Raw genomic sequence first — 16518 nt, 5'->3', positions numbered from 1 at the left:
ACAATGACTCTCTTGTACGGTCCTCACATCCACAGTACATCACTATAGTATACCGCAGCCCATTGTACCACACTTACACTACCTTTAGGAAATGCCCTCTAATTACTAATGAATTGGCAGTATAATAATCTGACTAAACTTTAGGCAGGATATTACACTGCCAATTCTTTAGTAATTACAGAGCATCACTTCCTCTTGTGCTGCCCACTTAAACTAAAGCAAAATATTGTAAAGATTATTCATTTGTGTTTATACACACACACACAATTATACACATTTCTACAAATTTATACACATTTCTACAAATTTATCGGATCAGTCTCGCCCCATAAATATCTCTATATGCACACATTATAAAATATATATATATATATATATATATATATATATATATACACACACACACACACTAGACGGTAGCCCGATTCGAACGCATCGGATATTCTAGAATATGATGTACGGTATGTAGTTTATTTATGAAGATTTTAGAATAATACATTGGATACACAGGATTTGGACTGCGCCTGTCGCTGATTGTTCGCGGCCGGCCACGTAGTATACACTATGTTCCAAATTATTATGCAGATGACATTTTTCTCGGATTTTCCTAAATGGTCGGTGCAATGACAGTCAGTCTAATAAAAGTCATCACCCGTTAAGAGTATACATCGAATTTTATTGAAGAAACCTCCCAATGATAACAGTATAATCTCCAAAATGAATAAGAACTCAAAATGCACTGTTCCAAATTATTAGGCACAGTAGAATTTCTAAACATTTGATGTTTTAAAGAACTGAAGATGCTCATTTGTGGAATTTGCAGCATTAGGAGGTCACATTCACTGAACAAAAAAGCCATTTAACTCCAAAACATCTTAACAGGCCAAGTTACATGTTAACATAGGACCCCTTCTTTGATATCACCTTCACAATTCTTGCATTCTTGAGTTTTTGGAGAGTTTCTGCTTGTACGTCTTTGCATGAAGTCAGAATAGCCTACCAGAGCTGCTGTTTTGATGTGAACTGCCTCCCACCCTCATAGATCTTTTGCTTGATGATACTCCAAAGGTTCTCTATAGGGTTGAGGTCAGGGGAAGATGGTGGCCACACCATGAGTTTATCTCCTTTTATGCCCATAGCAGCCAATGACTCCGAGGTATTCTTTGCAGCATGAGATGGTGCATTGTCAGCATGAAGATGATTTTGCTCCTGAAGGCACGTTTCTGCTTTTTAGACCATGGAAGAAAGTTGTCAGTCCAGTCAGAAACGCTATTTACTTTACAGAGGTCATTTTCACATCTTCAGGAACCTTTAAGGGCCCCACCAGCTGTTTCCCCATGATTCCGGCCCAAAACATGACTCCTCCACTTCCTTGCTGATGTTGCAACCTTGTTGGGACATTGTGGCCTCCACCAACCATCCACTACTCCAGCCATCTGGACCATCCAGGGTTGCTCGACACTCATCAGTAAACAAGACTGTTTGAAAATCAGTCGTCATGTATGTCTGGGCCCACTGCAACCGTATCTGCTCATGAACACTGTTTAGGGGTGGCCGAATAGTAGGTTTATGCACCACAGCAAGCGTTTGAAGGATCATACACCTTGAGGTTCGAGGGACTCCAGAGGCACCAGCAGCTTCAAATATCTGTTTGCTGCTTTGTAATGGTATTTTGGCAGCTGCTTTCTTGGGGTATGTGCACACGTTCATTTTTTTTTGCGTTTTTTTTTGCATTTTTTAACTATAAAAACGTGATAAAAACGCATTACAAACTGCAGACATATGCATCCTATCATTTAGAATGCATTCTGCAATTTCTGTGCACATGATGTTTTTTTTCTGCAAAAAAACACATTGCGGTAAAAAAAGCAGCATGTTCATCAACTTTGCAGATTTTTTGCGTTTTTCCTGCTAGTCTATGTATTGGGAAAAAACGCATGCGGATTTCTGGCAGAAATGTCCGGTTTTTGTCAGGAAATTTCTGCTAGAAAATCCTGACGTGTGCACATACCCTTAATCCAATGAATTTGTCTGGCAGAAACCTTCCTCATTATGCCTTTATCTGCATGAACTCTGTATGTGCTCTGTTTCAGTCACAAATCTCTTCACAGTATGATGATCAGAAAGTTTTTGTGAAGTATCTCATTTTTTCATACCTTGTCCAAGGCATTGCACTATTTAACGCTTTTCAGCAGCAGAGAGATCCTTTTTATTTCTCATATTGCTTGAAACCTTTGGCCTGCTTAATAATGTGGAACATCATTTTTAAGTAGTTTTCCTTTAATGAGAATCACCTGGAAAACTAATTATCACGTGTTTAAGATTGATTTCAGTTATCTATTGAGCCCTGAGGCACAATACCATCCATGAGTTTATTTGAAAAACAAAACAATTAAATCTTTATGACACTTAAATCCAATTTGCATAATAATTTGGAACACAGTGTATAGCACAGCCACGTAGTATATAACAGCCCACATAGTAAATAGCACAGCCACGTAGTATATAGAAGAGCCACGGAGTATATAGCACAGCCCACGGAGTATATAGCACAGCCCACGGAGTATATAGCACAGCCCACGGAGTATATAGCACAGCCCAAGGAGTATATAGTAGAGCCACGTAGTACATAACACAGCCCACGGAGTATATTGCACAGCTACGTAGTATAGAGCACAGCCCACAAAGTGTATAACAGCCCACATAGCATATAACACAGCTCACGGAATTCCTTGGTTGGCACACAAGGGTAGATTGAACTTAAGGGCTGAAAGGTTAGCTCCATGGGTGCCTTTTGTTACTACCATGTCCACACGACATCATGATGTTGCGGGTGACACATATAATGATGACATAGCACAAGGACTAGTGAATAGACATGATGTTGGGAGGCATAGTAATCACAAGAGGCACCCAGGAGGACACATTCTAGTGGTGGCAGAGGCCTGACCTGGCTGCCATGGAGTAACAGCGGACACTGGACTGGGGCGCTTCAAATCTTTTTACTCAACTATACCTCAGATACAATATGCAAATGGCTTAAGGTAACTAGCCACAGAAATGTAATCTTGTGGCTTGTCCGCCGCGTCCATTAGTATCACTTTATCACAGGCTGCATCCACCACGGTCACTTACTATTTAAATATGGTAGCTTTTTCTCTTGAGGATATTAAGGTGCTGATTGCACCACAATGTCTCGCAGCTCCTGATCGTGCTATCATGCACCTGTGTGGTTTGCTACTGTAGCATTTTATTTGTCCTCTAGCTATGGAAAAATTAATATGGTTAAAGCAGAACAGTAATTTATCAGACAGCCTCACCTAACAACCAAACTATCTTGTGTTAGATAACCAAACTCACAACAGATCATGTAAGAATAAAAGTAAACAGTAATGATGTGTGACAGGTGATCAGACAGTGAAACAATCCGTTACACAACTTAATATTGCAACCAAAGAATGCATTGTTGTATGGGGTCAGTAAGGGACCATGTCTCCCATCCTGACCATTATGCGTCTGTCAGGTAATGGTCATGGACAATGTAAAGATGGCACCGAGAAGAGCTCATGATTCTTGGAAACGTTTACCATACATTCAGGTTTTTGGAACTTAATATAAAGTTTATACACATGGATCTGAAATATGGAAACAAAGATTTAATTTTTTTTTTTTCATAATTCAGGGCAATGCATAGTTCATTTGTTCTAATTTTAATAGCATAACATCCTCTCATTTGCTATAATAGAGTAATCAACAAATGGGGAAATTAATCAAGGGTTGTAAGTCATTTTAATAAACTTGAAAATAAAAATAGTAATAAAAACGATGATCAATAAATAATAAATTATAATAATTAAAATAATGATAAAAATTAATCCGGCATGTCTGAAAAGTGGCATGTGCCTCACCACAAACCTTTCTCCAGTCTGCAACTTGTGAATTGTGCTGTAAATCACATCGCGGGTTCACCATGATTTTGAGTGGGTGTCGTCACATCCGTCCAACCTGAGCACTGCCCATTTTGACAAATATGGCCGACACTGGCATGAAAAGCTTTCAAAGGGGTTTTTTTATGCCATAATTCTGGCATAAGGACTTTCATGAGTCAAGGCCAAAGATTTGCAAGCATTACATAAAATGATCTGACAATCAAGATAGATTTTAGCTAAGTCAGCTGATTATGTGCACGCATTTATCATTCATATCGGTCTAACAGTATAAACTAAATATTAGTGTTTAGAAGGCATAAAAAATTCTGCTCTGGTCCTGAACTGATGTGACCTCCAACCATTTACTTCTTACAGTCCGCTCACTTCAAAGCACAGAGTAGAGATATTTCCAGTCTGTGCATTTAGTGGCTCAACTACCAGCTCTGGAAGTTGGGAGAGACTAGGGAATTGCATAGCTGAAAAAAAAAAACGCAAAAAAAAGGAGCGACAGCCGAAGATCACAGCGAGTCCACACGGGGAATTGAGGAGTTGAAGGATTTAAGCTCCACTTACTTTGTAAGAGGTGGAAGGATTCTTATCCCCCCATAATCCAGGTCAGGGGGAGAATTTGCAGGCTTCATTACATAATGCTAGATTACAATATGTGGTTCATTGCTCCTATACAGTACACTAAACCAGCTAGTGTCAGGACTTGTAACATGACTGACTGGAGGAGTCTCAGACAGTGCATAGTTGCCGAAGTGTGAGGAATTTTAGGAGGGAGAAACTGTGGGCAGCGATATATCCATCTTGAGACTAAATAGAGGAGTCTCAGGGTGGTGCTTTGTAGGGGACGTCTGCATACATTAAAGGAGGGAGTGTGAGAGCTGTGGGACAGATACAGCACTGCAGTTTTTGACAGTAGTCTAAAGGCACAGAGTGAGATTTGGCAGGAAGTTCAGGGTATAAATAATAATAAACCACAAGGATGACAGCAAGAGGCTGGAGGGACGTAAAAAAAAACCCAAAACAAATAAAGCTGACAAGTGGGTTTGGGGACTCCTTACACGGACAGTGAGATTTTTTTGTGCTGGAACCCCCCCGCCTCCCCATTAAAGGAGAGCTTTTATTTTTGCTACGGTAGGTTATAAGCTATAATAATCCAACATCATTAAAGATGATCTAGAGCTGGGGTCTCAAACATGCAGCCCCTGAGGCGAATTCATATGGCCCGCAGTCACTGCAGACCCCTTGATGATCATTGCCCGATCCAGGTGGCCATCAACAGTAGCGCTTTATTTCAATGAAATGTCCAGGACTGGAGTTTGGGAAATATTGTTCTAGAGACACTAGTGCCAAAAACAGCTCATTATAATGGCCCCTTTCTCCAAACATTATGTACCGTCAAATATCTTTTCCACTTTCCAATAATCAAGTCATTCACTTTTCTGAGTGATAGATCTGCAATTAGAAAAGAAACAGAGCAAGGCTGTTTTTCTACCAGCTTGTACTTTTCTTTCAGGAGGAAATCTGTTATGACCAAATTTTCTAATTACTGTTCAGATTAAAATATCCTAAAAAACCTGACAACAGAAAAAAATACTACCAGAAGCATCCTCTGACAGATTTTTTTTTGGCATGATCAAATTAACCTAAAAATTGGTAAAATCTCAGACTAGCATCTAGCACATATCACGTCAAATATTAAAAATACTTCCCATGCCTAATGCCGTTTCCATGGAATCCATGATGAGAGAGAGAGAGATTCATAAATGCTTTAAGACGGACATACTAGAACTATAAAAAACAATTGATATGGCATTGTGAAAATCTCACTAAATAACATTACAGCCTAAAAAAACAGGTATGCAGATAATGGTTTAGAAAGGGAGACATTTGCCCATTTTCAGAACCTCAAGGTACAGTGGGGCAAAAAAGTATTTAGTCAGTCAGCAATCGTGCAAGTTCCACCACTTAAAAAGATGAGAGGCGTCTGTAATTTACATCATAAGTAGACCTCAACTATGGGAGACAAACTGAGAAAAAAAAATCCAGAAAATCACATTGTCTGTTTTTTTATCATTTTTTTTTGCATATTATGGTGGAAAATAAGTATTTGGTCAGAAACAAACAATCAAGATTTCTGTCTCTCACAGACCTGTAACTTCTTCTTTAAGAGTCTCCTCTTTCCTCCACTCATTACCTGTAGTAATGGCACCTGTTTAAACTTGTTATCAGTATAAAAAGACACCTGTGCACACCCTCAAACAGTCTGACTCCAAACTCCACTATGGTGAAGACCAAAGAGCTGTCAAAGGACACCAGAAACAAAATTGTAGCCCTGCACCAGGCTGGGAAGACTGAATCTGCAATAGCCAACCAGCTTGGAGTGAAGAAATCAACAGTGGGAGCAATAATTAGAAAATGGAAGACATACAAGACCACTGATAATCTCCCTCGATCTGGGGCTCCACGCAAAATCCCACCCCGTGGGGTCAGAATGATCACAAGAACAGTGAGCAAAAATCCCAGAACCACGCGGGGGGACCTAGTGAATGAACTCAGAGAGCTGGGACCAATGTAACAAGGCCTACCATAAGTAACACACTACGCCACCATGGACTCAGATCCTGCAGTGCCAGACGTGTCCCACTGCTTAAGCCAGTACATGTCCGGGCCCGTCTGAAGTTTGCTAGAGAGCATTTGGATGATCCAGAGGAGTTTTGGGAGAATGTCCTATGGTCTGATGAAACCAAACTGGAACTGTTTGGTAGAAACACAACTTGTCGTGTTTGGAGGAAAAAGAATACTGAGTTGCATCCATCAAACACCATACCTACTGTAAAGCATGGTGGTGGAAACATCATGCTTTGGGGCTGTTTCTCTGCAAAGGGGCCAGGACGACTGATCCGGGTACATGAAAGAATGAATGGGGCCATGTATCGTGAGATTTTGAGTGCAAACCTCCTTCCATCAGCAAGGGCATTGAAGATGAAACGTGGCTGGGTCTTTCAACATGACAATGATCCAAAGCACACCGCCAGGGCAACGAAGGAGTGGCTTCGTAAGAAGCATTTCAAGGTCCTGGAGTGGCCTAGCCAGTCTCCAGATCTCAACCCTATAGAAAAACTTTGGAGGGAGTTGAAAGTCCGTGTTGCCAAGCGAAAAGCCAAAAACATCACTGCTCTAGAGGAGATCTGCATGGAGGAATGGGCCAACATACCAACAACAGTGTGTGGCATCCTTGTGAAGACTTACAGAAAACGTTTGACCTCTGTCATTGCCAACAAAGGATATATTACAAAGTATTGAGATGAAATTATGTTTCTGACCAAACACTTATTTTCCACCATAATATGCAAATAAAATGTTAAAAAAACAGACCATGTGATTTTCTGGATTTTTTTTTCTCAGTTTGTCTCCCATAGTTGAGGTCTACCTATGATGTAAATTACAGATGCCTCTCATTTTTTTAAGTGGTGGAACTTGCACTATTGCTGACTGACTAAATACTTTTTTGCCCACTGTACCTCCAAAGACCTAAGATTTCACAAAGGTGCACGAGTGGGAGCACAGAACATCAAACCGGTTTCCATGATGAAAAGGAAGGATTGGTGTCACCCCACAAAGAATGTTGGAAAATTTCTGTGCATGATAATGAATGCTTCCGAAGCACAAATCCACAGTCTCAATCTCCCCCGATATTCAAATAGTAACATATACATAGTAACATAGTTAGTAAGGCCGAAAAAAGACATTTGTCCATCCAGTTCAGCCTATATTCTATCATAATAAATCCCCAGATCTGCGTCCTTCTACAGAACCTAATTGTATGAAACAATATTGTTCTGCTCCAGGAAGACATCCAGGCCTCTCTTGAACCCCTCGACTGAGTTCGCCATCACCACCTCCTCAGGCAAGCAATTCCAGATTCTTACTGCCCTAACAGTAAAGAATCCTCTTCTATGTTGGTGGAAAAACCTTCTCTCCTCCAGACGCAAAGAATGCCCCCTTGTGCCCGTCACCTTCCTTGGTATAAACAGATCCTCAGCGAGATATTTGTATTGTCCCCTTATATACTTATACATGGTTATTAGATCGCCCCTCAGTCGTCTTTTTTCTAGACTAAATAATCCTAATTTCGCTAATCTATCTGGGTATTGTAGTTCTCCCATCCCCTTTATTAATTTTGTTGCCCTCCTTTGTACTCTCTCTAGTTCCATTATATCCTTCCTGAGCACCGGTGCCCAAAACTGGACACAGTACTCCATGTGCGGTCTAACTAGGGATTTGTACAGAGGCAGTATAATGCTCTCATCATGTGTATCCAGACCTCTTTTAATGCACCCCATGATCCTGCTTACTGGCTGCTCCAGGTAAGTTTATCATTAACTAGGATCCCCAAGTCCTTCTCCCTGTCAGATTTACCCAGTGGTTTCCCATTCAGTGTGTAATGGTGATATTGATTCCTTCTTCCCATGTGTATAACCTTACATTTATCATTGTTAAACCTCATCTGCCACCTTTCAGCCCAAGTTTCCAACTTATCCAGATCCATCTGTAGCAGAATACTATCTTCTCGTGTATTAACTGCTTTACATAGTTTTGTATCATCTGCAAATATCGATATTTTACTGTGTAAACCTTCTACCAGATCATTAATGAATATGTTGAAGAGAACAGGTCCCAATACCGACCCCTGCGGTACCCCACTGGTCACAGCGACCCAGTTAGAGACTATACCATTTATAACCACCCTCTGCTTTCTATCACTAAGCCAGTTACTAACCCATTTACACACATTTTCCCCCAGACCAAGCATTCTCATTTTGTGTACCAACCTCTTGTGCGGCACGGTATCAAACGCTTTGGAAAAATCGAGATATACCACGATTAGGGAGAAATAGGGAGAATTTATTTTGCTGAAAATATGGTCGGCTTAGGTCATCCGATATTAGAGACTTATTTACTCTGTAGCTTCACGTAGAGTGTCAGATATATTTGTTCCAGTGCTTGTGTGATCCTGTTCAGACCTATAAAACTCTGCGGTAAATGGGATTTTTTTTCCACTATGGTAAATAATATAAACCATCACGTTTCTTTTCAGAATACAACAAATATGTAACAATTATAAAACAAATATTTTGATCTCATTAACCTCCATCATTGTGCAATGATAATAAACTTACAGATTGTGGATAAAATTACCATACATACAGTTGTGCTCAAAAGTTTACATACCCTGGCAGAATTTTTGCTTTCTTGGCCTTTTTTCAGGGAATATGAATGATAACACCAAATCTTTTTCTCCACTCATGGCTAGTGGTTGTGTGAAGCCATTTATTGTCAAACTACTGTGTTTTCTCTTTAAATCATAATGACAACCCCAAACATCCAAACGACCCTGATCAAAGTTCACATACCCTGGTGATTTTGGCCTGATAACATGCACAGAAGTTGACACAAATGGGTTTGAATGGCTACTAAAGGTAACATCCTCACCTGTGACCTGTTTGTTTGTAATCAGTGTGTATGTGCAGGGATTTGGATGTTTCGCCCCCAGCAATTCACCCCCGGGTACATTTACTTCACCTGTGGGAAGTTATACCATCCAGCTGCCATACCATCACCCCAGAGGACCCCTTTAAGCAACGTCGGTCACTACTGACCGAATACAACAAGTGGTATCACAAACCCAAACTTTATTCACCAAACTCTTAAAAGACTTTTCCCTTTTATTTGAGTGCCCAGGGTCACACACCGACTCGCAGCCACAGTCACGTCCCCTTCAAGTACCGGCCCTGGTTCCGAGTACCCCACTGCCCTGGCGGGCGACTCAACTTGGCGTCACGAACAGGATGTACCCAGGATCGAACTGCTAGGGGGAAACATCCTATAACCGTATGTACATAAAAGCTGAGTGAGTTTCTGGGATCCAGACAGACTCTTGCATCTTTAATCCAGCCACTGACGTTTCTGGATTGCGAGTCATGGGGAAACCAAAAGAATGGATCTACCGGGAAAGGTAGCTGAACTGTATAAAACAAAAAAGTGATACAAAAAATATCCAAGGAATTGATAATGCCGGTCAGCAGCGTTCAAACTGTGATAAACAAACGGAAAATCAGGGGCTCTGAAAACAAAACCACGGTCTGGTAGACCAACAAAAGTTTTGTCCACAACTGCCAGGAAAATTATTTAGGATGCAAAGAAAAACCCACAAATAACATCAACTGAAATACAGGACTCTATGAAAACTAGTGGTGTGGCTGTTTCAAGAAGCACAATAAGGAGGCACTTGAAGAAAAATGGGCTGCATGGTTGAGTTTCCAGAAGAAAGCCATTACTGCGCAAATGCCACAAAGTATCTCACCTATAATGCGCAAAACAGCACGGAGACAAGCCTTAAACCTTCTGGAACAAGGTAATCTGGAGTGATGAGACCAAAATTGTTACATTTAAAGAGAGGGGTAAACAAGGCCAATGATGAAAGGAACACCATTGCTACTGTAAAGCATGAAGGTGGATCTCTGGTGTTTTAGGGATGTGTGAGCTACAAAGGCACAGGAAACTTGGTCAAAGTTGAAGGAAAGATGAATGCAGCACGTGATCAGCAAATACTGGAAGCAAATTTGCAATCATCAGCCCGGAAGCTGCACATGGGACATGCTTGGACGTTCCAACATGACAACGATCTAAAATACAAGGCCAAGTCGACCTGTCATTGGCTACAGCAGATCAAAGTGAAGGTTCTGGAGTGGCCATCTCAGTCTCCAGACCTCAATATCATTGAACCACTCTGGGGAGATCTCAAGCGAGCAGTTCATGCTAGACAGCCCAGCAATTTACAGGAACTGGAGCTTTTTTGCCAAGAAGAGTGGCAGCTTTACCATCTGAGAAAATAAAGAACCTCATCCACAACTACCACAAAAGACTTCAAGCTGTCATTTGTGTTAGAGGGGGCAATACACGTTAAGAAATGGGGTATGTAAACTTTTGATCAAGGTCATTTGGATGTTTTGGGTTGTCATTATGATTTAAAAAGAGAAAACACAGTAGTTTGACAGGAAATGGCTTCACCCAACCACTAACCATGAGTGGAGAAAAAGTTTTTGTGTTATCATTCATATTCTCTGAAAAAAGGTTAAGAAAGCAAAAATTCTGCCAGGGGTATGTAAACTTTTGAGCACAACGGTACATGTTAACAAGACAATAAGACAAAAATGTCCCCACCTTATACCTGCTGGCCATAACATACCTGTGACTGGGGTTACATACCCAAGGTCGGCACTTTTTATCTTGTGAGCAGAAGTTCTGCTATGACATTGAGGCATTATTGCAGATCTACATTTGTTTCCATGTTATAACTAATACTATTTTGTCACAAATTTGAGGGGACTGAAAGGGAACCAGTCAGGATGTACATGTAGTCCAATCTGTGAGCAGCCTGGTATAGAGATCAAGCTGAGCAAAATGTATCAGTTTTCAGGCAAAGTTAAAGTATAACTTGTATTTTAGTCACTGAAATCCCCCGATGTTTGTATGAATGAGTCCAGTGGGCGGGCCTACTAGTGATTGGCAGCTATCTGTACATGCACAGTCATACAGGGAAGACTGTCAATCACTGAATAGGACCACCCACTGGATTTATAGGCATACTAACACCAGGGATTTTAATACTTAAAATACAAAGTTTTACCATAACTTTTCCCACAAAAACATCAGTCTGATCAGCTCCTGCTGTTCTATAACATCTTGCCTCGAGATTAGATACCAGTTTCAAATGACAGGTTACCATTAAATTCCCATGAAGGATGAACCGACAGATGTGTTGTCATGGCAACAAAGCATCCTTTAACTTCAATGGTCATTAGTCAACATGTAGTGAAATTGCTTTCATGTAATACCTTTCGATCATTGTCATTCAAGCAGAAAAATACGATGAATTGCTACCTGAAATTTTGCATTGTGGATAGAACTACAGAAATAAGTGGCTATAAAAGGGAATCTGTCACCCTCGGGACGTATATGACCTATTAATATGGGCGTACAGGTGATAGAAATGTTACACTAGTCCTACCTGTATACCTCATATTAACCCCTTAATGACCGCCAATATGTCTTTTACTGACCTAAGATACAAGAGACTAGCCTCCCCATACAGGTGACAATCCAGCAGCTGTCGGCTGTACACTATAGCTGACAACTTGCTGTATCAGCCATGATTGGTGTTTGCACCGTCCATATCTGTTTAACTTCTTAGATGCTGCTGTCTACATCATATAAATGGTTAACAGTGTGAGGGTTTCCTCTTTATCTCCATTGGCACCCTGTGATCATGATCTTGTGGTCTGATGTTTGCCATGGCAATTGACAGCCAAATAGAGGCCTCAGAGTCTGCCGGCGATAGTGGCCTGAAGATAGCGACATTTAGGTGGTAAAAATACACATTTGCATTCCTGTCATGTCAGTTTGTATTAATTTCTGAAAATCACCTGAAGGGTTATTAAACTACCTGACAGCGGTTTTCAGTATGTCAGGGGGTGCTGTTTTCAAAATGGTATCACTTTTGTTTTTTTTTCCAGTAGATAGGAACCCTAAAGTCACTTCAAATGTTCAACATAGATACCAAATCATAACATTATGGACATGAAATTAATTGTATTAAAAGGTAGCTTCAAATCTAAGCGAGACAGAAGAGTACAACTAAGGAACTTGCCCCTCAGACCATGTGTGGTCATCACAACAGAGACCCTAATCAGAGGACAATAAAACATTCCTTATCTGAGAACTGGTCCAATATTAATGGACATACAGGTCCTTCTCAAAAAATTAGCATATAGTGTTAAATTTCATTATTTACCATAATGTAATGATTACAATTAAACTTTCATATATTATAGATTCATTATCCACCAACTGAAATTTGTCAGGTCTTTTATTGTTTTAATACTGATGATTTTGGCATACAACTCCTGATAACCCAAAAAACCTGTCTCAATAAATTAGCATATCAAGAAAAGGTTCTCTAAAGTTCTAAACGACCTATTACCCTAATCTTCTGAATCAACTAATTAACTCTAAACACATGCAAAAGATACCTGAGGCTTTTATAAACTCCCTGCCTGGTTCATTACTCAAAACCCCCATCATGGGTAAGACTAGCGACCTGACAGATGTCAAGAAGGCCATCATTGACACCCTCAAGCAAGAGGGTAAGACCCAGAAAGAAATTTCTCAACAAATAGGCTGTTCCCAGAGTGCTGTATCAAGGCACCTCAATGGTAAGTCTGTTGGAAGGAAACAATGTGGCAGAAAACGCTGTACAACGAGAAGAGGAGACCGGACCCTGAGGAAGATTGTGGAGAAGGACCGATTCCAGACCTTGGGGAACCTGAGGAAGCAGTGGACTGAGTCTGGTGTGGAAACATCCAGAGCCACCGTGCACAGGCGTGTGCAGGAAATGGGCTACAGGTGCCGAAATGGGCTACAGAGAAGCAGCACTGGACTGTTGCTAAGTGGTCCCAAGTACTTTTTTCTGATGAAAGCAAATTTTGCATGTCATTCGGAAATCAAGGTGCCAGAGTCTGGAGGAAGACTGGGGAGAAGGAAATGCCAAAATGCCTGAAGTCCAGTGTCAAGTACCCACAGTCAGTGATGGTGTGGGGTGCCATGTCAGCTGCTGGTGTTGGTCCACTGTGTTTCATCAAGGGCAGGGTCAATGCAGCTAGCTATCAGGAGATTTTGGAGCACTTCATGCTTCCATCAGCTGAAATGCTTTATGGAGATGAAGATTTCATTTTTCAGCACGACCTGGCACCTGCTCACAGTGCCAAAACCACTGGTAAATGGTTTACTGACCATGGTATTACTGTGCTCAATTGGCCTGCCAACTCTCCTGACCTGAACCCCATAGAGAATCTGTGGGATATTGTGAAGAGAAAGTTGAGAGACGCAAGACCCAACACTCTGGATGAGCTTAAGGCCGCTATTGAAGCATCCTGGGCCTCCATAACATCTCAGCAGTGTCACAGGCTGATTGCCTCCATGCCACGCCGCATTGAAGCAGTCATTTCTGCCAAAGGATTCCCGACCAAGTATTGAGTGCATAACTGAACATTATTATTTGATGGTTTTTTTGTTTGTTATTAAAAAACACTTTTATTTGATTGGATGGGTGAAATATGCTAATTTATTGAGACAGGTTTTTTGGGTTATCAGGAGTTGTATGCCAAAATCATCAGTATTAAAACAATAAAAGACCTGACAAATTTCAGTTGGTGGATAATGAATCTATAATATATGAAAGTTTAATTGTAATCATTACATTATGGTAAATAATGAAATTTAACACTATATGCTAATTTTTTGAGAAGGACCTGTAACTGTTTATCACTCATGGTAATTCTGCTTCATGTCACCTGTCTTATCCATGTTTTTTGTTTTTTTCTGTGCTATGTTGTGCCTAAATATGTGATTCTCCAGAATTTCTTTTAGTCTATGCCTGGTGAAGAGACCTGTGTAGTCTCGAAAGCTTGCAATTTGTTACCATCTTTTCAGTTAGCCATTAAAAGGTATCAACCACTGAGGACTCTCAATTCTAAAAGGTTATATTCTGTCTTTATGTTAATGATTTCTTCCAGGCTCCGGGGCGTGCGGTGTCTGAAAGATATCCCTGCCTCCTGTCCTCATTGTAATACTACCCCCCTGCCATCAGCGTCAGTTATGGCCATGGAATCCCGTGGCCTGAACTCCCTCACAAATACATACCTCATCCTCCCTTCTGTGGGCGCTGCATTCAGGGATCTTCTGCGCAGGTGAGTCACAGTGACCTCCCATGTGTGCCGATAATATGCTCTTCCCATTTCCACCCTGCACAGTCATCACTAGAAACTGTGTACATGGCCATGACTGTGCAGGGAGGAAGTGGGGAGAGCATATTATCGGCGCACACACAAGAGGTCACAGTGACGCACCTGCGCAGAAGATTCCAGATGCAGCAAAGTAGCCACAAAACATAACAAAGCCTACTAGATGTATCAATACAATGTTCTTTTCCTTGTGTGCTTCACTTTTACACCAGTGAACATAGAGCTGATATGACTTGTCTCATATTAGCTCCAGTTTTGTCTCATCTGTTCAAAGGAAATTCTGCCAGAAGCTTTGAGCCTTGTCAATATACATTTTGGCAAATTCCAGTCTATTTTTATATGACTTGCTTTCAACAGTGATTTCTTCCTCAGACATTTTCCATGAAGTCCACTTTGAATATGTGCAACTGTAGTCACAGGAACATCAAGCTGCTTAAGGTACCGTCACACTAGACGATATCGCTAGCGATCCGTGACGTTGCAGCGTCCTCGCTAGCGATATCGTCCAGTGTGACAGGCAGCAGCGATCAGGCCTCTGCTGTGCTGTCGCTGGTCGGGGAAGAAAGTCCAGAACTTTATTTCGTCGCTGGACTCCCCGCAGACATCGCTGAATCGGCGTGTGTGACACCGATTCAGCGATGTCTTCACTGGTAACCAGGGTAAACATCGGGTAACTAAGCGCAGGGCCGCGCTTAGTAACCCGATGTTTACCCTGGTTACCATCCTAAAAGTAAAAAAAACAAACACTACATACTTACCTACCGCTGTCTGTCCTCCAGCGCTGTGCTCTGCACTCCTCCTGTACTGGCTGTGAGCGTCGGTCAGCCGGAAAGCAGAGCGGTGACGTCACCGCTCTGCTTTCCGGCCGCTGTGCTCACAGCCAGTACAGGAGGAGTGCAGAGCACAGCGCTGGAGGACAGACGGCTGTAGGTAAGTATGTAGTGTTTGTTTTTTTTACTTTTAGGATGGTAACCAGGGTAAACATCGGGTTACTAAGCGCGGCCCTGCGCTTAGTTACCCGATGTTTACCCTGGTTACCGGCATCGTTGGTCGCTGGAGAGCGGTCTGTGTGACAGCTCTCCAGCGACCAAACAGCGACGCTGCAGCGATCCGAATCGTTGTCGGTATCGCTGCAGCGTCGCCAAGTGTGACGGTACCTTTAGAGACGGTGTTCTAGCCATTACCTTTAACATGTTTGTCTGTACTTTTCTTTCTAATCTGGCGAGACAACTCTCTTTTTATCTTTCTTTTGTCCATGCTCAGTATGGTACTGACCATGATACCAAAAAGCACAGTGACTACACCCTTTTTACACCCTTTAAATAGACAGACTGATTACAAGTTTGTTCTCTCTTGTGATGGAGTTACAGGACACACCTTAATTTAATAAGTCCCTATGGTCAAGCTATTTTCAATCTTTTAGAAGGATACCGTCATTTTTGTCCAGGCCATTTATGTTGGTTTGTTTTTATTTTTTTGTTGAACCACAATTCAAAAGAAATGTCTAATTTTCATTAGTTGATATTCGGTAAACTTAAAGTGAAAACTACTTTTGTCAATTTCAAGTTATTTCAGTGAACATTGTAGGTGTCTAATAAGAGTGAGATAAGAGGACGGTCTGCTCCCACTGTTACAGTCAGTAAGGTCTATAGAATACGACTTTGTTGAGCAATTCTAAAGAAATACGAGCTGCATTGGATAACGTGATTAATCCATGA

The 16518-nt window shown here is 41.3% G+C and overlaps 1 protein-coding gene across 5 annotated transcripts in view; it reads right to left on the bottom strand.

The window, feature by feature from the left end:
- The window catches only part of OSBPL8 (oxysterol binding protein like 8), a 441028-nt gene that overhangs the window by 74632 nt on the left and 349878 nt on the right, over positions 1-16518 (bottom strand). The gene's annotated exons all lie outside the window — the stretch shown is intronic.

The sequence above is a fragment of the Ranitomeya imitator genome, chromosome 4 (assembly GCF_032444005.1).
Source record: "Ranitomeya imitator isolate aRanImi1 chromosome 4, aRanImi1.pri, whole genome shotgun sequence".
Taxonomy (NCBI): domain Eukaryota; kingdom Metazoa; phylum Chordata; class Amphibia; order Anura; family Dendrobatidae; genus Ranitomeya; species Ranitomeya imitator.
The sequence above is the reverse complement of the archived record's forward strand: the minus strand, read 5'-3'. Positions and strand labels throughout refer to the sequence as shown.